The sequence below is a fragment of the Rousettus aegyptiacus genome, unplaced genomic scaffold, assembly GCF_014176215.1.
Source record: "Rousettus aegyptiacus isolate mRouAeg1 unplaced genomic scaffold, mRouAeg1.p scaffold_m13_p_11, whole genome shotgun sequence".
In the NCBI taxonomy this organism is placed as follows: domain Eukaryota; kingdom Metazoa; phylum Chordata; class Mammalia; order Chiroptera; family Pteropodidae; genus Rousettus; species Rousettus aegyptiacus.
This window is the reverse complement of record NW_023416286.1, coordinates 93939582-93960016: the sequence shown is the minus strand read 5'-3', so window position 1 is coordinate 93960016 and position 20435 is coordinate 93939582. Positions and strand designations below refer to the sequence as shown.

At 48.7% G+C, this 20435-nt stretch overlaps 1 long non-coding RNA gene across 2 annotated transcripts; it reads right to left on the bottom strand.

The window, feature by feature from the left end:
- Positions 1 to 271: 271 nt before the first annotated feature.
- Positions 272 to 15725, bottom strand: LOC107512815. 2 transcript variants are annotated; one of them, XR_001597393.2, is made up of 3 exons: positions 15645 to 15725; positions 13636 to 13770; positions 272 to 464 (listed from the first exon to the last, which is right to left on the bottom strand). It is a non-coding gene; the product is annotated as an uncharacterized LOC107512815 (long non-coding RNA). The 2 variants fall into 2 exon arrangements; XR_001597394.2 differs by lacking the exon at positions 272 to 464 and adding an exon at positions 1693 to 1795.
- Between the last annotated feature and the right edge of the window lie 4710 nt (positions 15726 to 20435).

Below are 20435 nucleotides of genomic sequence, written 5' to 3'. Positions count from 1 at the left end.
TTTGCTAGATAGGTCTTCTCTCAGGATTGTGACCCCGGCCAGTCTGTCTCCAGGACCTGGGACCATCTCTTTGAAATGACACCGCCAAGGAAGATGGGGCCCGGGACCCCGTCTCTGTGGGAGGCCCAGAGAACGTCTGCTCCAAGTTGCAAAACTACTTCCTGTTTTAAATTACGAGAATTTTTTTTTTTTAACCTCTGGATAAAGCCAGTTAGCTAATTCAGACGGTCACCTCCAATTACCGGGTAAATTTAAGATGAACTATGTACAATAAATGGTGCCGTCAAGTCCTCTTACCTGAAGACAAGCTGGTGCTCATCCCGAGAACGTGTGTGTGACAGGTCGCACCAGTCTGGCTCTGTCCAGGTGAGATGTCCCACTGGATTGCCTGGATGCACGTCACGTTCTGGTTTACTGCTTATTCGATAAAAACCTGTTTTCTTCTTCTTTCATGGAGAGGTTTCCTGGATTGGGCAGAGAGTTTTTTTGTTTTCGTTTTTGTTTTTTTTAATTATATTTCCCCAACAAACGTCAAATCCTTTGTGAAATACAAAAATATAGCTAACATAGGCAAATACGGACTATATCTACATAAGCCAGGATATTCTGTAAAAGTCACGGCCGCATTTCTCACTGTTAACTTTATGTGTCATCTACTGCAATAAAAGACGCAGTAAAAGTTTACGGCATATACCATCCCTTATTTTCCTCGGGCCGTATCATCTCTTCTGTGCTCCAAAGGGAATTCTTAGCGATTTATTGACAGGAGTGTGGAGCAAATGCATTGTGAGGTGGAACTCGCAGAGCCGGTGCCTTCGCCAGGAGCGCGTCGCCAGGAACCCTGTCATCTGAACTCCAGGTCGCCGGGAGTTCGCCCTCGTCACTCACGTTTGCAAATCATGCCCTCGACTGCGCACTTACACCGGTTTAGAACACTCAGTTCCATTTCAATTCTTAAAAACTTGGCTTCCTATTTCCTTTGTATGAAACGTTATGGCAACGAGAAATACCTTTGAAATGATGGAGTTAATTCATCATTCTGTTCCTTTCATTTAAAACAGAGGTTACTAGGTATTAGGAATGAAGAAGAAATGGCTCCTGTCCTCGGGTGACGGTGATGTCTCAGGGGCAGTGGGCGGCCTCTGAAATATCAAGTACAATTAATTGACAGGTGAGATGTAGAGGAAGAAACCAGCCTGGTGCAGTGTGCAAAGGCGAAGGCCTTCAGCTGGAATGTTCCAGAAACGCCCCCTATAGTCTGATGTGGTTTCATAGGAGTGAAGGTGAGGGGAGGGCCTGTCCCTCAACGCCGATATTCCTCCAACACAGAGACGCAAACGTGCCCTTAGCGGCGACCGCAGCGTTGCGCGCCGCGTCTCCTTCCGCTTTGTGCTGCGCCATCCGGGGTCGCTGTCACCGGACGGGGTCGCTGTCACCCGACGGGCTCGCTGACACAGAAAGGGGACACGAAGGAGTCAGGGCGCTTCTCTCCGGCAGTCACAGGAAAGTGGACGAGAGGGCGGTGCCCCGCGGGGACTCAGCGCCCGGCGGAGGGTGTCGCAGGGCCGCGCTGGCCCCGCCCAGGCCGCCACCCGCGGTGGCGCCCTTCGCTCGCTGCGGTGCGTCCCTCCAAGGCAGAGAGCCAGCGTCCTCATCTCGATGACATCCGCAGCGCCCTTTTACGGGGTGCCGCGAGGTCTTCGCAGGCTCCCAGGGTTTGGGCGCCGGTCTGCGGGGCGTCGTCCACCGCGTGGTGAGGGCCGTTCACAAACCAACGGCGTCTGGCGTCGTTTTGCTGTACGAACAGATGAATCGCAATGTTATGTTCTAAATTATTGCCACATATGCTTCATCCTTCGAAAGTGGAAATTTACCTTGGAAGACAAGAATTATAAGAAAATATACCATTTCTCGTATAATTAGAATATTTTCCTTGGAAATCCAGTTGGGACTGTGCCAATTCCTCAAATGGGCTGTTACAGGAACCATTTAACTTCTCAGCAATTCAAAATTACATGGTGTACGAATCTGTACTTAGAGACCCTGAGCCTGATTAAATGATTTAATGTCTCTTTTAACACTCAAATGGTGACCTCTGCAATCCCTCCCTGCTTTCCCAAGGATAGAGGTGCCAGACATGCGGCCTCTTCTCTGCAGCACCTCTCCTCTAATGAGGGGTACCCTGGGAAGCACCTCTTAGGCGCGACGTTGGAAGCGTTCCCTGTTGATGTAAGGATTCTGCACTTTTTGCTGGCAAAGCACGTTCCTTTGGGTTCTGTGCCAATTTCGCCCTCTTCCCATTTAGTACGTCTGAAAATGGCCAGGTGAGTTCACCAACTTCCATCAACCTGCATCCCTGTTCCTCAAAGCCACGAAGGAGGGATTCCTGCTTATTTGGGGGAAAATCCTTTGAGGAATGCTACTCAGTAAAATATGAGTGGACGAAAGATTCTGCATTAGGCAAAATTGGCCACTTGTCAACTGGAGAAAATAAGAGTTACTCGTGAGACGGCCTTAATGCTTTTGAAAGAAAACTATTAGGCGCCTACAAGTATCAGAGTTCCAGACGGGTCTCAGAGGGTCTCACACCCACCCCTTCCTCTTCTTTTCGAAACCTGCAGACTGCTCTGCTCTCTCCAGCCCACAGAAGGAAGCCTGTGCTGTTGGCAAAGCATCTGAGGCTTTTCCCAACTAGCTTTTCATATGATGGATTCAGGAGCTAAATCATTTCTCTCCCATCCATTGGCCCTTCCCCCCACCCCCGGCTCTGTGGTCTTCCGGAAGACTTTACGATGTTCAGAGCCTATTCTCTCTTGATAGTTAAAACTCTAGATTCATTTTAATGCCCCATTTCTAAGTCAACATCTCCTCCATCTATCCCACCCCCGAGCACGCAAATATTCTCCACACGTAAGACACACAAGCAGATATCCTTAATAAAACACAGTCGACTTCTTCAGAGTGGTAACTGATAAATTAAGTGTAAGAAAACTCTGTGTCGGTGTTTTTGGTTCTGTTTTTTGTTTTCTGCGATCCTTGGATACCTGCTCTTGGTAACCAGTTATCTGCCGTCCCTGCCTCATGCGCAATCAATCTCTGATTGCCAGAAAACATCGTTCCGAGTAGCCATCATGAGTGGTTTAGCTCTATCAGATCGTCATCACTATTAGATCTTTTTTTCAATATATTCCAAGTCTCATTCTGAAAAGGTACAGTAAATAATTCAGGTCACACAGTTGAGAGTTGAGAGTGAGCTAAATTAGATCAACAATGCTTGAAGGTAAATACAATCCATTAACATAATTTTATAATAATTGTTTATCTAAAGCTCTATTCGCAGTTAAACGTGCAGTGCGACTTGGGCAGGTGTCGGCAGGAAGCCGGGCCTGGACCGCCGCCCCAACCACGCCCCAACCACGCAGCCCAGCGTGGAGAGTGCACTTCCCCGTGTCCACTCCGGGGACAGCGAAGGGGTCACACGGCTGCATCGTTGAGGAGGCCTCGTGTTAAGTAACGGACACATGTGTCACGTCTTGCCAGTCTTTGTCTCTTGTGCTCTTAACAAAATATGCAGCTCCAGGCAATGGTGGTGCGCTGTCCCTGCTCGCAGTCTGGGCAGTCAGGCCCCGGGACATGGTGGCCGCTGCGGGCTCTGAGGGCCGGTAAGGGGCCAGGCTCCTCAGCGATCTGGAACAGCATGGTCACCTGTGATCCAGGCCGTCACCGTGCCTGTGTGCTTACGCTCACACACGACTTACAGGACACTCAGTGCTGGCTCATTCCTGATGAGCTCAGAGGCGGCCGCCAGCCTGCACTGCGCACCTGAATGGCGCTTACGCAGTGCTCACCTGTCCCCGCCGGCACTCCGCAGCCCCTGGCACCCCGCAGCCCCTGGCACGTCAACCCGCCCGGCAGCACTCAGCACTATGCTCGGAGGCCGTTTTAAATCAAAAGTGGGGGGAAAAATGACACTAAATAGACAACAAAAGGACGTGTTTACCGCGTGAGCCAAAGCGGGAAGGTGGGGTCGCCTTTTCAGCCGCAGCGCGAAGCACGTGGTCGGTGACCCAGTTTACCTCGCTCAGCATGTGTCCAGGGTGGCAGCCAAGGCCCCCTGAGTGCCAATTATGGGGTTAAAAGTTGATTTTCGAGAAGGCGGATTCACAGAAGGGGGTCTGCACTGGTGAGCGGGCAGATGTGCAGGGCGCGCTCGCCGCCCATCCCCGCGCGCGCTCGCCGTCCGTCCCCGCACACTCGCCGCCCATCCCCGCGCGCGCTCGCCGTCCGTCCCCGCACACTCGCTGCCCGACCCCGCACACTCGCTGCCCGTCCCCGCACACTCGCTGCCCGACCCCGCACACTCGCTGCCCGACCCCGCGCGCTCGCTGCCCGTCCCCGCGCGCTCGCTGCCCGTCCCCGCGCGCGCTCGCTGTCTGTCCCCACGTGTTCGCTGCCCGTCCCCGCGCGCGCTCGCTGCGCGCCCCCCGTACCAGCGATCACCACGAGAGCAGAGGCTCACGCAGCCTAGCCTCACTGCCAAGTGGGGGGCAAAGACCTTTAATTCACACGTGTTAATCGTTTATTACTATCGTAATTGGTAAAGTCAGTTGCATTTCAGCACTGCTTTTTACTTATTCATATAGAGATGAAAGTCAGAAGACAGAAAATTTGGAACAGGGGTTTTGTTTTGTTTTTGTTTGTGTGTGTTTAATTTCTACTACTGACTGTGGTTCTAAGTGCTAAAAAAAATCAATGTTATGACTAGAATCTACATACTAACTTCTTTTTAAAATATTTGGGGTCATATATTTTTTATGAGCTATATTGTGCTAGCAAGTCACTATCTGGAGACTTTAGTAATTGGATGCCTTATATTCAGCTGAATTTAAACTGTCAATAAAAGACAGCTACGTGCTGTAGTAACAGTGAATTGGCTGTGGGAATTCTCAGATCTTTCAAAGTTTTCAGGCATGGAGGCAAACATAACATATCCCCTCTATGAAAAAGAAGAAATAAAGTTAATTGAAAGAGAACCAAGCGAGTAAAATCGATTTTCGCTGCAAAACAGCGCTTCCTGCCGTGGCGCAGGAGAATCTGGGACCGAGAAAGAGGCCCGTGAGCGTCGTCCTGCCCACCGACGCCCCTCGCGGCGGTGGCGTCAGGCGCGTGGGACCCGCCGCCTCTACGCCCCAGGAAGACACTGCAATGAAACATCAGTGAAAACCAGTCTGAGAACCAAAGCAACAGGGAGTGACTGGTCCCCCGCGGCCGGAGCCCGGTCACGGTTTCACACGTGGCATCTTTGCAGTCTAGCGTGATCGTGAAAGCGACGCGCTCCGCACCCACGTAAAACGCAGAAAGGCTAACGCCGCGCGGTGGAGCGTGAGGACGCGAGCGGGAGGCCCTCGGAGCGCCGCGAACAGGGAACGGCGGAGACGCACTGTCGCTCGGTCCCTCTGGCGACGCTGTCGCTTCTGGAGTGGAATGGCGATTGCGTCGTGGGCAGGGAAGGCGCCCCCCTTCCCGGAGGACCCCCGGCGTCCCGAGGAATGGGGCTTCATCCAGGCGCCCCTAAACGATCAGGTGGGCGCCTCGAGTGAGGCCCCGTGGGCCTGCCTGGTCCTCCCCGCGGTCCACGGCCCGCCCCCAACGAAGCCCAGCGCGCGGGGCCAGCGATCCGCTAGGCCACCTCACCGGACCCTCAGTCCCCGCAGCCTGCTGTTCTGCCTGGGGTCTCAGATGGGAGGGTGGGGAGCATCCCGAGGCCACCTCTGCCATCCAGCTGCCCGGTGCCTCCTGATACTCAGTTCGGACCAGCCTTCAGGAAGTGTCGCCTGTCCTGGCTTTGCCTATCTGACCAGTCATGGTTCACGAAATCCCAGTACAAGATAACCACCCTTCAAAGAACTCAAAACGGCCATCTTACCTTCGGGGTTAACTTTTCTCCAATCCTGTGTGTTGTATCTTACAAATATAAACCTTTGCGAGACTCGACCCCACTCAGCTCTCCCCTCTCTGTGTGGACTTTACTTTGCTGTTCTCAGAACACCTGGCGTCCGCTGCTCAACTCAGACACCGCCAGGGGATGGCGCCCGGAATTCCTACCCAGACCCGAAGCCCCACCAAGGGAGGAAATGTGTCCTTCAAAATATTTGTGAACAATGGCAGTCTTGACTTCTGGAAAGATTTAACATTGCATCCAGGGTTTTTAGGAAGCTAATATAAAGCTTTTTAAAAACTGCATATTAATATATTGTGGAAATTACAAAAGGAATCCTGGACATGGTTATGCTTTAAGGAGTCTGGGTGGCGTGAACAAAATTGGGTCCCAGCCCACCCAGGTCTAGTGTCCGTGTCCAGCAGAGTCCCTGGAGTGCATCCCCAACGTGAGCGCCAGACCCTCAGCCTTGGGGACCGGGGACCACGGTGATGGGCCCCACACATGGGGAACACGGGAATTCCAGGCCAGCGGTCAACTCAGTTGCTGTGCTTTTGTATGTAATGCAAGAGAATCGCTTTATGGAAGATATTACTACCTTTCCGTGCCAAGCAACCACTTCGAGAAAAGTATATTAATTAAGGGACAGACAAAAAGGCATAAAGAACAGATTCATCCTCTAATACGAGGATGGCCCCAAAGGAAACAGGACCAGGCCGGGAACAATGATACATCGTATGCGGTAGGAAAAGTTTCCTGCCATGGGAGTGAGATTTGTGCCAGGCAATATTTATGTTTGACTCACTTTTGGGATAACTTACAGGTTATGAGAACTACACAACGCTCTGCAAACTGTGGGCAGCTGTGCCAGGTGAGGCCGGTCACCGGCAGACAAAAATGCACCTGTGCTGACATGCCGGCAGCCTCGACTGAGAGGTGCTGCAAACACAGAGTTTTCACAGAACGAGTGTGTTTCTTCTGGGAATAAGTAGTGGCAAAATTCTCATACTTGGTTCTTTTCAAAAATGTAGTTAATGCAAGGGAAATTAAAACCATCGTTAGAAAAATATTTATGTCTCATTTATATTAAATCGATTGACAATTACTAAGTATAATTTCTGCGGGTCAGATGTTGTCTACGTGTATTTGGGGACGCACAGCAGGTTCGCTTTACTGCCTGTGAAATTCTGTTAACAAATGGCGTATACAACTTTGGCTGGAATAGCATAGTAAATGGCTAAAGATAGGAAGGGGCAATTCACTGAAAAAAAAATACAGCTTAATGAACACATTAATGTATCTCTAACCTTACTAAAATGTACAGAATTGATCCCTTAAAAATTACAATAAAATGTCACCCTCGGCTATTATTTTAAAAATGAAAAGATAATATTTTCACTGGAACGTTTACAGAAATGGTCACTCTTCCAGTCTCACGAAGTGCGAGTTGACACTGCACTTTAGAAGGCATCCTGACACTCTGTCCTCCAGAAGCATTTTCTCAAGTTTGACAAGCTGTATACACGAAGGCAGCGCTGTTCATATGGGTGGCGTGCTAGAAATAACTCATAAAGGGTTTAACACAATATAATAAATTGTAGCGCGTCTTTATAAGAAACTGCTGCGCAAGGCTTAAAGGACTGACGGACAGCCACGTTTCCTCACACGGACGGGGCGGCGAGCAGAATAGCCAAAAACAGATGGCATTTTGCCACACATGAGGCCAATATTTTATAATAGCTAAAAGAAAATGACATTCTACATATGAAGCGTCATTTATTTTTCTGAAAATATATGCACTTGTATAAGAAAAAGTTAAAGGACTATTTAGAATGTCAGATAATAGTAATTTCTTGGGTTGTAGCAGTTTGGGAAACTCGGTTTTATGTGATTCGTGTTTAGAGTTTGTGATGCTTGAGTCTGGATGGCTTCGTGCCCTCCAATCAGGAAAAATCTAAGAATGCTACAAGGTAACAGTAATCAGTGGAAGAATAATTTACCATTTCGTGCCACTCTGGGACGAGGCTCCCGCCCCGTGCCAGCTGGTTGGTTTGCTCCGAGTCCCACCTGTCACCGCACTCATCCTGAAGCCTGGCGTTTAGCCCACTGCTCTGAACTCCGTGCTCACAGCCTGCAGGAGCTCTCCCCCGATTTCCGGGGGCGCCTCACTCCCCTTGCCATGCCACATGGCCTGAGGGCTGAGGGCCAGACATCTGCCCACCCTAATCCATTAGCATGTTCGCATCATTAACATAAACCCCTATGACACTTTCAGAAGAAACAACAGCAATTACAACAACCAAACCAACTGCAACGGATCCCTACTGGCTTTGCTAAAAAGTCAAAACACTGTTGAGATTTTATGCTCCTCAAACTAGGAAACCAACAAGTTCCTTTTTGTGTGTTTTTCGTAGCATCCTCCTCAGTTCACGCTGGTGATCCACATCACAGATTTCTCACAGAGGAGGAGAAACAAGGGAAGTGTCTCCTTTCATAATTTAACGGATTACAAAAATCAGAAGGTCAGTTTTTACATTGCTTTGTACGCAGCTGTGTGAATCACTGCTTCTGCCTACGCCGTGGGCAAGTAAGAAGCCTTCTGCTTTTGAAAATGCGTGTTCATGATTTGATCTCCCAAACAGATTCTCTTCCCCTCTGGTTTTTATCATTATTTTACTGCTTCTCTTCTGACATGTCACTTCGCCATCCAGATTTTGTTTTGCAAAGGCACACGAGTCTTACACTTTGGGACACTCCAACCAACAGCTGCTTTTCAAAACACCTGAAAAACCAACTAAGGCAGATCATCCTACGGACTACACAATAAATTACAATAAATTTAAAAGATCAATACTGTGCTAATTGTGTTCTCTTATTACAGCCGAATTAAATTAGATATCCGGTAGTCTGTGAAATTCCCAAAATTTTGAAATGAGACAGTAAACTCCTCAATAATACCTATTTCAAAAGAATTGACAAGATAATTAGAATATATTTATAACTGAACAGAAATGAACAACAGTATATCAAAATTTGTGGGATTCCATTAGAGCAGCATTCAGAAGGAAATGTATAGCTTTGCTTTTTTGTTTGTTTGCTTGTTCGTTTGTTTGGTCAGAAAAGCAAGTCTCACATTAACAAGTTAAGCCTCCTGCAGGACAAACTAAGGAACAAATAGTGCATTAAGTCAAAAGCTGGCAGAAAAAAGCAAATTATAAAGCTCATACCAGAAATCAGTGAAAATGAAAACAGAAGATCACTAGAAAGAATCAATGATGCCAAAATCTGATTTTCCGAAAAGGTCAATGAAGTGATGATAAACTTCTAATCAGAACGATCGAGAATAAAAAAGAGAGGACACAAATAACCAATAACAAGAATAAAAGATCACTAATTAGATGAAAAGTTAGAATTTTTTAATTTAAAAAAATTACCCAAATCAATGAAGAAAAATTACAGATGACCTGAATAACTGTCTGTCTACTGAAGATGCAAATCTTGTAGTTAAAAAATCTTCCCCCTAAAACCACCACAGAGAGTCACACTATTGAAATCTACCCAACATCAAGAATGGAATAATAGTACTAATTCTACACAAATTCCTCCAAAAAAAATAGGAACTTATTCTAAGACCTCTGCGTCATTTGTATCGAAATGTGAAAAGAGACGTTTCCAGAAAAGGAAAGAACAGACCGATAATCATTATAAGCACACGACACGCCAGATGAGAGGCCGCAGCATGGGCAGCACAGGCTTCGGCGGGTCCACGGATCCGAGTCCGTTCAGAAGGACGGTGTTCGAACACTCAGCGGCGACCACACCGGCGTGTGGAAACAGGCTAGGGCATGCTTTTGTAATTTGGGGTCATCCATTTGCAAGCTGATGGAAAGAATGGCATATGTGCGCGTGTGTGCATGTGTGTATCTGTGTGCGTGTGCATGTGTGTGTGTGTGCGTATGCGTGCGTGTGCGTGTGTGCCCTTAGGCCCACGCTGGCCTCTCTCTGCCCTTTGTCAGTCGGGGCCTCTGGAAGGTGCAGTGAGACAGCTGACAGACGCTTTGGGTAAGAATCACTGAACCCACGTGGCTGGCCTCCTCCCTTCCTGCAGGGGGGCTGCCTTGTCCCGGAGAGGCTCTGCCTGCTTCTCAGCCCCGGCCACCACCTGTAGGTGGGGGGGACTCCTGCTGGGGACAGCGCGCTCGGGCCCCACACTGCTCCACTAGGGAAACACCTGAGCAGTCAGGTGTTCGGTGCCAGCCTGGTCATTGTTCCAATAGAAGTAATGGCCACCGTCTGTCCCGCAGGTGACATATGGGCCTCAATGTTTACTTGTTTTGCTTCACAGCTTGTCCTGTAAAGGGTCTGTGATGAGCCAAGCACATTTTGGGGGGCTGTTGGAGACCTCGAAAAATCCTGGGAGCAGGAACTGTTTGGGATCTCATGGGAGAGCAGGTGCACGGGGCGCCTGCGAGAGGCGCTGGCGCGCGGAGCGGGGACGCGGGTGTCTCGGCGAGCACGTGCTCCCGCGGGAGAGCCTGCGCCGGGCGCGGCGGGGAGCAGGCCCGCGAGGTGACGCGTGGGACGACGCGGGGGAGCTCGCATGCCTCGACGTGGCCCCCTCCGAGCAACCGACGCGGGCGGCGAGCGGAGGTTCGTGTCGGTTCCAGGATGGACTCGTCTCCCCAGGACCGAGGCGTGAACGTGTCAGACGAGCACGCGCTGTCGCAACGTTTCTATTTCATACTCATTTTCCACGCAACTTTGGGACCTGGTTTCGGGGGCCGGAAAAAACGAATTTGAATAATTTTTCTCCTTTCTCCGTTTTTGAAATTTTGCTCTGTGTGGCTTTCGATTCATCAAACATCATGTGACATCTGTACAGTGACGCTGGCGCCGCCGCGGACACCCGGCCACCCCCGAGTTCCCACCGCGCAAGCCACGGTCCCTAACACGGTCCCTTACACGGTCCCTAACACGGTCCCTAACACGGGGCCAAAAGCGCGTTGCTGCTGCTCTGCCGATGGAAGGACCGTCTCGAGGCTGGCGCGCGCGCTGGTCACCCTGCCCGAAACCGAGGGGACAGACAGCTCTGCAGAGTGACGCTTTAAATTCTTTTTTTTTTTTTTTATTTAGCAAGTTTATTGTGGTGAGAAAACTCAGCGCGCGGCCACCCCTCGCCAGATTGCTAAGCGCTCAGCAGAGTGTCGCATCTCCAGGCACAGAGGTGGGTACCGCGGACCTCCGACCCCACCCCGGAGCGTGACCGGACGCCCGCCCTTGATAATGAACTCTGCGTCCCAGCCCTCCCCGAAGCCGCAGCGATGACTGACGTGACCCAAAGCCTCCTTCAGCGGTGGGGCCGGAGGTCACCCTCCGTGCAGCGAACTGCTGACCCCTCCCTGGAGGACTCCGCCCGAGCCACCGCGGTGGCCCCGCCTCCCAATGCTGGGGGGCGGAGCCTGAAGCTGCACCCGGGAACAACACGCGGATGCTTGTAGGCGAACAGACCGCGAGCTCGCCGGGGTCTCTGAACCTCGCTGCGTCCCCAGGGGGACTGTGAGCAGACCTTGGGGTCCTGCTCTCCGACCCCAGGCGCGTGTGTGTGCTTCTCGGGGTAGCCACAGTCCTGTCCGATGAACCAAGCTGGCGGCTGTCACAGCAGAAATGCGCTTCCCCTAGGTCCACAGTCAGGGGGCGGCTCACTAGGCCCCCTCGCGGGGTCTGCGGGAGAAGCATCTCCAGGCGCCCCTCCTCCTCCTCCGCGTCCTGAACCTTGGCCGGGGATGCACCTGGCCGGTATCCCCGTCTGCGTTGTCTCCCAGTGTGTCTCTGCGTCCTTTTCTGGCGAGGACTCCTAGGATTAGCTCTGAGGCCCGCCCTACTCCAGGTGAGCCCCTCTAACATGATCACATCTGCCAGGGACCTACTTCCTAATAAAGCCATGTCCGTGCGCACAGGGCGACATGTGAGCCTCTCTTGGGGGGATGACTCAGCCCGTGGCGGTTCTCTAACAGAGGAAGGGGAAGTCAAGGTCAGCGTAGGCAATGCTGCACTTTCATCTTAAACGAATTTTATTTTTCTATAAACAAGTAACTAGAACAGTTTATATGAGGAATTAATGTACACACTTTTCCTTAGAAGAAACAAATGGCTATTTTGACCAGGACGTAGGTGCTTTCATTTTTCATATCGATAACAGAAAATCAGACTGATTATTTATAAATTCAGTAGCTTCCTAATGTCAAATGCACATGCACACACAAATACATAGGAAGGCGTTTGTGCCTGTATCTGCAACCTTAAATTATCACAATCTTAAAATCCAAAATTATTGAAGTGTGCATTATTGTCACAAATAAATTATGTATTGTTTTTTATTAACACTGCAATATGTATTTCATTTACAATTCCATGTATTTGCTCTCCAAAGGATAGTTCGGTGTAACTGTTATTATTTATTTTGCAATGCAATGAACAAAGACATAAAGTGCATTATATCTGTTTTTTGCCTTTTTTCAAGAAGAATGTTCTCTTAAAGGAATAGCTCTAAGAATCTCAAGACAAAACAAAAGCATGAAAGTGGACTATAAAAAAAAAAGACAACAATTTAAAAACCATGATCCATGAAATACTTCAGAAAGATTGAGCTGTAACAGGTTACATGGCTTGCCTGAAGTAAAATGAGAAAAGCATTGCTTCTCATTTGGATTTTCGTCTAAAATACCACATTTAACTCAAACATCTGCTCTAAAGCTATATCTACTGTTTACTCCCTTGAACGTTTCTGGATAATGATGATGAATAGGCATGAAGGGAAGGTTTTTAACTATAAATTATATTATTAAAGATAAAAGTTTAAGGAAGCCTTCCATTTCTTGAGACCCATCCATGCTCAGTAATAATGAGTGTCCCCTTCACCTTGGGTGTCAATGGTGATCCTGTAAAGAACCTAGAAATCAATACCCCACCCCTCAGCAGTAACTAGGCATATTCTTCCCTTCTCCGCTCCTTGCTGGAGCAGAGTCAGAGTAGACCAGCGAAAACAGATACTGTACATAAGATCCAACATCACATAACAGTGCCCAGAATATCCAAGCGTCTATCAAAAAGTATGGAATTAAAAACCAATCAATAGGCACTCACACTGAAAAGACAGAGATGTTAGAATTATTTGACAAATATTTGAAGTCTGCCATGATAAAATTTCTTCACTAAATGAATGCAAGCATCGTGACAAAAAAAATTAGAAAGTCTCAGTGAAGAAATGGAAAACTTCAATGAAGAACCTGATATAAAGGAGAACCAAATGGGAATTTTAGAGCTTACCAGTATAATCGAAATTAAAAGCTCAATGGGACACATGCAACAGCAGAATAGAATGGACAAATGATTAATGACTTTGGAAAAAAAAAAAGTGAACAGAGCCTCAGGTAGTTGTGGCATTTTAATGAAATCTAACACTCATATTATTGGAGTACCAGAGAGAATAAGAGAGTGAGTCTGACAAAGTATTCAAAGAAGAATAGTTGAAATGTCCCCAAATGTGGCAGAAGGCATAAACCCACACTTCGAAACTCTGAGCAAACTGCACAAAGGAAAACATAGTCGAAGGAAGACAAAACATATGATCATCAAACTTCTGAAAACTAAAGACCAAAAATAACCTTGACGGCAGTGAGGGATAAGCAGCATCTTACCTGTAAGCAGGTTGTCACTTAAATGACAGCAGCTTCTCATGAGAGGCCGTGGCTGCTGGAAGAACAGGGCGCTTCACCGTCGAGCGTCGCAAGAAGAGATTGTCAGTCGGGGTTTCATATGCAGAAAAAATATCCCTAATGAGCGAATAGGAAATCAAGACATTCTCAGAGAAGGAAAACTAGGAGAATACATTTAGGACGTCTACATTTTAAACGGGAGACGGCAAAGCGATATGAGTGAGCTAAGGTATCTATACTTCATTCAAAATGATACAACGTCTACACCAGTGACCATTAATAAGTTATGTACAGATAATACGGCGCAGAATGGAACGAGACATACAAAGATCTTCCCCAAAATGCTGTAGCTGAACTAAAATGGAATTATAAAAAAATATTCGATTTACTCACAAGAAGGCAGGAAAAGAGAAAAGAAGATATAAATAGAGAACAAGAGACAATAACACCACAAATAAAATCGCAGACATCAGCCCTAACACGTGAGTAATTACGTTAAGTATCAGTGTGTGAGCACACGGCAGAGCCCGTCTGCGGAAGCCACCCCCTGCAGCCCCTCTGCCCTTCCCGGGCTCTGCCCTCTGTCCCTGTCCTCTGCCTTCCTCCTGCCACAGGCCACAGGCGGACGGTGCCTCCTGAACCAGGGGCCATACGCATAAGGGTCCTTCATGTTTATGGAATCTGGTTTTAAATCTGAAATGTGTGGGTTTGTTCTTTCCTGGTTCTGTCCCATCCTTTTCCGGTTTCCTGTGTAGAAATTCAGTGTGTAGGAATCCCACTGTTCAGTTGGACGCTTGGTGGTTAGTATGTGGGACACGTGATCCATAATGGGGACAACACCTTAATCTCAGGCAACTTCTAGGCTCAGAGATTGTCATGTGCATCCAGGTTGGCAAAGCAAAGCATCTGTGCTTAGTCTCTGTCTAAAGGGTTATGATTCCAAGAAAGTCAAAGAAAGACAATCAACAGTAGATATTGTAGCCACACAAAGAAGAGAAAGAAAATGAATTTAAAGGAAAGAAAGAAAACTTTCGTCTCTTGAATTTTTTTCTAAACTCACCCCCCAGGCGCATCGCCAGGGGGCAGCCTCTCCCGGTGGACTCATTTTCTTCATATCAGAATTTCTTGGTGTCAAATTTTGTTCATAGCCATCTATTTATAACTATCCTCTTCGTTAGTCTGCGTCCCTTAAGAATAACAAATTTGCCTTAATTTTTGTTCCTCCAATTCTCGACTGGAATGTTTGTTTTCAGAGAATGTTTGATGAATTAGCGAATGACTAAATATAACACCCTAGAAATCGGACTCAGTGTCTGTCGAGGCTGCATTCCGACCCCTGCCAGTGGCTTCTGGGATGGGCGAGCGGAGACCGCGGGCAGCCTCCAGACGGCGGCGTCCTGTGCTGCGTGTCCCGGCTCCACCTCTTCATTCGGCCACCAGTTTGTGGAACAGTCTGTGTGACCTCACCTAGCCGGCGACCGCAGAGCAGGACACACGCCCGCGATGAAGCGGGAAGTGCCGTGCAGACGACGGAATAAAAGATGACACCGCAACTGGTTAATTGCTTTTTCTACTTGCCTCGTTTAGGATTTTAAGAATTATTTCTGACATAATTTTCAAAATCTGTCCCAAATACAGAAAAACCTGTATAATTTAACAATAAAAGTGTTCATGGAAAACGAGATGATATGGCTACTCAACGTGTAAGTTGAATCCTGAGAGCATCTTTACGGAGCTAGTGAAAAGTAGGATGAAAATGCTCTGTGCACGAACAATAAATGCATTTAATCGATTCATTCGTTCATTCATCAAGATTTTACTAAAATCTCACGATCTTCTTTCAGGACTTAGAGTCTTGGAGGAAAAAAATACCCCTATTTTAAAGAGCTAAGCTAGAAACTAATGAAAATAAGTAGAAATGCTGAGAAATGAACAATTAGCTTATTGCAAAGCAGAATATCAATGAAAAACATGAGGTTATATAAACTTACAGGTCGATGGTCGCCCCCAATAATGCCGTCACGAGCCGCGGGTCCGTGAGCGCTGCCGTCACAGTTCAGCGCCGGCTGACGTCGCAAGGCACAGTTCGGTGCGCGCTGACGTCACACGGCGCAGCTCCGTGCGTGCTGACGTCGCGAGGGGCCGCTCACTGTGCGCTGACGGCACAGTTCCGTGCGTGCTGACGTCACACGGCGCAACTCCATGCGCGCTGACGTCACGCGGCGCGGCTCCGTGCGCGCTGACGTCGCGAGGGGCGGCTCACTGTGCGCTGACGGCACAGTTCCATGCGCGCTGACGTCACGCGGCGCGGCTCCGTGCGCGCCGTCTCCCGTAGCGCACGCAGGACCGTCCCCGCTCCCCGCCCCACTCCCCGGGGGCAGATGCCGGGCGAGGGCACTCCCCTCTTCCCCGCGTGTCCGGCCAGCGTCACCCGCTCTCTGCGAGTCACCGTGTGTGGCCTGAAAACGACTTCCGGAATTAGCAATGCTGTGCATCGAAGGAAAAAAATATGAGGAGAAACAGTGCGATCTTCACATCCACCATCATTATCAGGCCACTCCTCAAATTCTAGTTATTCAGCAGCCTTTCCAAGGGCGACCCTCAGCGCCCGCGATCACGTCGTCTTTATTCGTGGCGTGAAACCGGCACCGAGCACTTGGGGCTGAAGCGATGCTTATCTTCCACGACAACCGGCCTGGGTCAGAGGTGGGCGGCATGAGACAGGCCCCTGAGTCCCGTGTTCCGTGTTCCTGAAAGGGGAGAACCCTAACCTGTCCGCCGACGTGGCCCTGGAGCAGGTCTGCCCTGTGACCCTCTGGTGCCGGGCGGATGGGGCTCTCTGTTCCGGGCGGAATGGCATCCTCATGGCGCTATATTCTGAAGTCCTTTGGGAGAAGGGATTCGTAATCAGAAATGAACAGTCTCGCCATTTGGGAGTAAAGGAAGCCAGGATGCTCTGTGTTCTTTTTTGTCCCGCCGTTTGTCCTGCAGATTCAAATTACAGACCACATGAATCACAGCCACATGGCTGCGGCCACTCGGGCCAGCGAGACGGACCCCCAGGGGGATGACTCTGACCCTGGCGGGCAAAGGCAGATATGCAGGGAGGTGGCCTATCTCCTGCCCACCTCCCACGCTGGGCCAAAAGTCAGAAGTGGTCCCTGCCTTCTCCATGAGATGTTTCCAGGGCACTAACTATTGTGTTAAAAGTTTTTCAGAAAATAAGAATAAGAGAGAGAGAGAACATAGTCCCCCACCTAGGACCCACGCAGGGCTAGCCAGGGACAGTGGCTTCCATTTCTCCTCTAACAACTACTCTGCTTTCCTTTCTCGCAATAGACTAAGGACATGGACGCAGGCGAGGGTAGGACTGGCTTGTCCCTACACTGAGCAACTGGTCCTGAGTTTGTATACTGTCCTCCTCAGGTCTAGCTGTGGCCCGGGGAGGATGCGGGAGAAGGCGCTTCCCATAACGCACTGCTAAAATATCTCCTTTAGTAAGAACGATGACCAGACATCTGACGCAGTGCGCAAGGGAGAGCCCCCTCCCCCACTGACAAGACATCAGCTCTGACGGGACAGGCCACCCTGGCCGGCGAGGACACGGGCTTGCTGGCCCTCGGTCTGCGCGGCACGTGCCACGTGCTGTCAGACAACGAGAGAGCCTTGGGACTTTTAGGCATTAACTTCCAAGGGAAGAAGGAGCAGGGCGGCCGCCACCAAGTCTCTGTCAAAAGGTGGTGATCAGGATTACACACGTGACCAACGTGTGAGTCCCACTTTCGAATGGCATGCCCTTGAAGAGAAATGGGACGTCGCAAAATGCCACAACCCTCTTCCAATGACAGGTGGGGAGCTGGCATCACTACCAGCAGTTTCTGTGCTCCGCACTGGGGCGGTGACAGCATTTTAAAGTCCAATCTGTCTTTGAATAAGTGGTCATGTGACTCCAAAACCACCTAAAATGCCCGCTCTTCTGGGGTTTGAGCGTTTCAGGACCCCTCAATGTCCCGGAAACAGGCAAAGTAGTTACTTTGCATTAGATTTCAACAAATTAAGAATGCATGTGTTAATCTGTAAGATAGCTACAAAGAATTCTAAGCAAAATATGCAATTTTAAAAGCAGAATAAGACAAAACTAATACAGGATGCAAAATGGGGAAAGAAAGAGAAATCTCGAATAGGTGATAAAATAGAAAACAAATAGTAGATTAGAAGACTTAAACACAGATATACCAATAACTACAATAAAGGTAAAATGTGAATTGAATGCCGTCCTTCCTGACACTGTAATTTGCAGTTTTTACACTTAATCAAAATTAATCTTCACCACAACTCAGTAAAAACGGCGTCGCGCCCGTGCTCCAGATGGAGGCGCTGGCGCGGGTGGGGAGTGAACCGCTCGCTGTGCTTCCGGCACGCGGCAGCTGTCGGTTTCAAAGCTGACTAAGGAGCCTGCGTTCTTTTCTCCGTGGGGTCATTTTTCAAAGCGTGTTCTTCTCTTCAGCACACAGCCTGCCCCGCCCCCGAGGCATTCCAGAACACGGAGGGAGGGATGAGGGCAGAGCGGTGCGGGAAAACCTGCTTTATTCCCCATCGTCCCGGCCCGGGCGCCACCTGGCACCCCAGAACCCCAAGGCCAGCCACGGGGGAGCTAACCAAACCGGTGTGGGTTTTCCCATGCGGGGACCGTGTTCTCACGCGAGGCGAACCCTGCTGACGAGACGAGCCACACTCGAGTTTGCACAGGACACCCGGGACGTGCTGCCGTCCGCCGGCTGCCTCCCCCGCACTTTATCTGGTCGGACGGGCTTCTCTGCAGAACTGGGCTAGTTCAACGCGATCATGCAAAAAAGTTCCTTTCTATTCATCAGGTCAATTACACTGCTCTAGATGGAAATCCCCTGAAATACTTTCATAATCTAATGTTTGTTAAATAGACTTGTTTCATTCTCCTAGTCTTAGAAGTCTGAAAGCAACTTCTAAATAGCGCTAAGCTCTGTCTCCTGAGATGCAGTCATTTTTGCTTTTATAATGTTAACGCATTTGAAGGCATTTACTACAAGAGATGCTGATACGTTCTGACTTAATATAGCATTGCTTCATAAAAAATAAATATTTGCTTCTGATAAGGAGTGAGGTTTTGAGTTGTCAACATGAAAACAAAGCTTTGTCAACAGCTCTGACTTATTAAGGTCAGAGACAGCGATTTTCAGTTCTCGTTGAGGGGCACAGCATTTCTCATTACTGAAAGTTTAAACTCACAGGCACGATTTTTCTATTATTGTTTGCTTTCCGACTCAGATAAAAAGGCATGTTTGATCTTTTTGGGTACATTCAGTTTTTCACTGACTAAAAAGATCTGGAAATTGAATTCTTTTATGATACAGAAACTTTTGTTCAAAGCTGTCATCCTTTGTAATGTATCTGCTTCAAACCTACTGAGCTCAAGTATATTTTTTAGGCCATGGATCTCGCAGAAAAGAACCTTTGTTTAATTACAAATTTCTTAACACTTTGACTTCATTAGTTTTCTTAGCCTTTCACTTAACAGGAACACTTTGAATTCTGAACATATGCAAGCTACTTTGGGCGTCGCGAGGCTCCAAGTTATCACTGCAGACAAACTCACTAACAGGTGGACAGCATGAACGCCATGTGAAGGATGCGGACAGGTGCTCACTGGGACCAAGAGACGCATCTCGGAAGAAGATCTCTTGCTGGAAAAACAAGCAGTCTTTGTTAAGATGAAGCCAGGCAGTGCACACAAGGCACAAGACACACATCAATAAAGGAGACGAGAGGTCAAAAGTGAAACACTTGTGAGAATGTGGAATTTAGCTTTTCCTCAGAACCAGCATTTGCGCATAAAGAGAATAAGATCGTAGCTCAAAAGACAAAATAAAGTGGTCTGTGATGGTCTAGGCGGAACTTTGCGTGTTTTACGTTAGAAGCTAAAAACTATTAAATCATGGAAGAGTGGTGTGTAAGAGCCAAACGCTAGCAATTCGAATAGGACGATAGGGGCTTTTCTTATATATTTTGAAAACTTAAGGAAACACGCTGCTACGTGTCACATTAGAGAAGAAGTGCCGAGTGTGATTTCCCGACATGCCCTTATCGTGCAGCCGTTTTCCATTCTCTTTTATTTAAAAAATGTAGCAAGATACGCCACTATTTTTAAACGTTTTATTTATTTTTTTCTGATTCGTGAATCCAGAAAAAATAATTTAAAATTTGTCTGGCATCAGTGCGTCACCAGGACTGGGCGTTGCTGCCCCTGCCTCCCGCCTCCGCCTGCGACCTTTCCCCGGGAGCCGCTCACGCGCCGCTGTTTCTGTTTTCCTCCTCTAAGTCGGCACATAGATTGCGTAACTGTTAGGGACTGAGTTCGCGTGATCATTAGGGTCCCACCCAAGCTGTTGCACGTATCGGCGAAAATTTGTTTCCCACCAAAACCTGGCAATTTGTGTATAGAAGCTCAGCCCGTGGCGACCCCAAACTGGAAACAACCCCATTGTCTGGCAAGGGGTGAACAGCGGGCCAAACTCTGGCGCATGGTACCGCAGAAAACTACCCAACGGTAAAAAGGACTTGCTCATAGAGACGTTCCTTTGCTCTTAACTTATTTTTTATCTTTATACGGAAGTCCGTGTGCTTCAGGCAGGAAGGGGTCAGGCTGAGTCTTCGCCATCCGACCACCCCTGTGTTCTCACTGGAAAATGTGCCCTGTTCACGCCCAGCATCATCACTGACAAGGTGAGGTTGTAGTTATTTTCTTG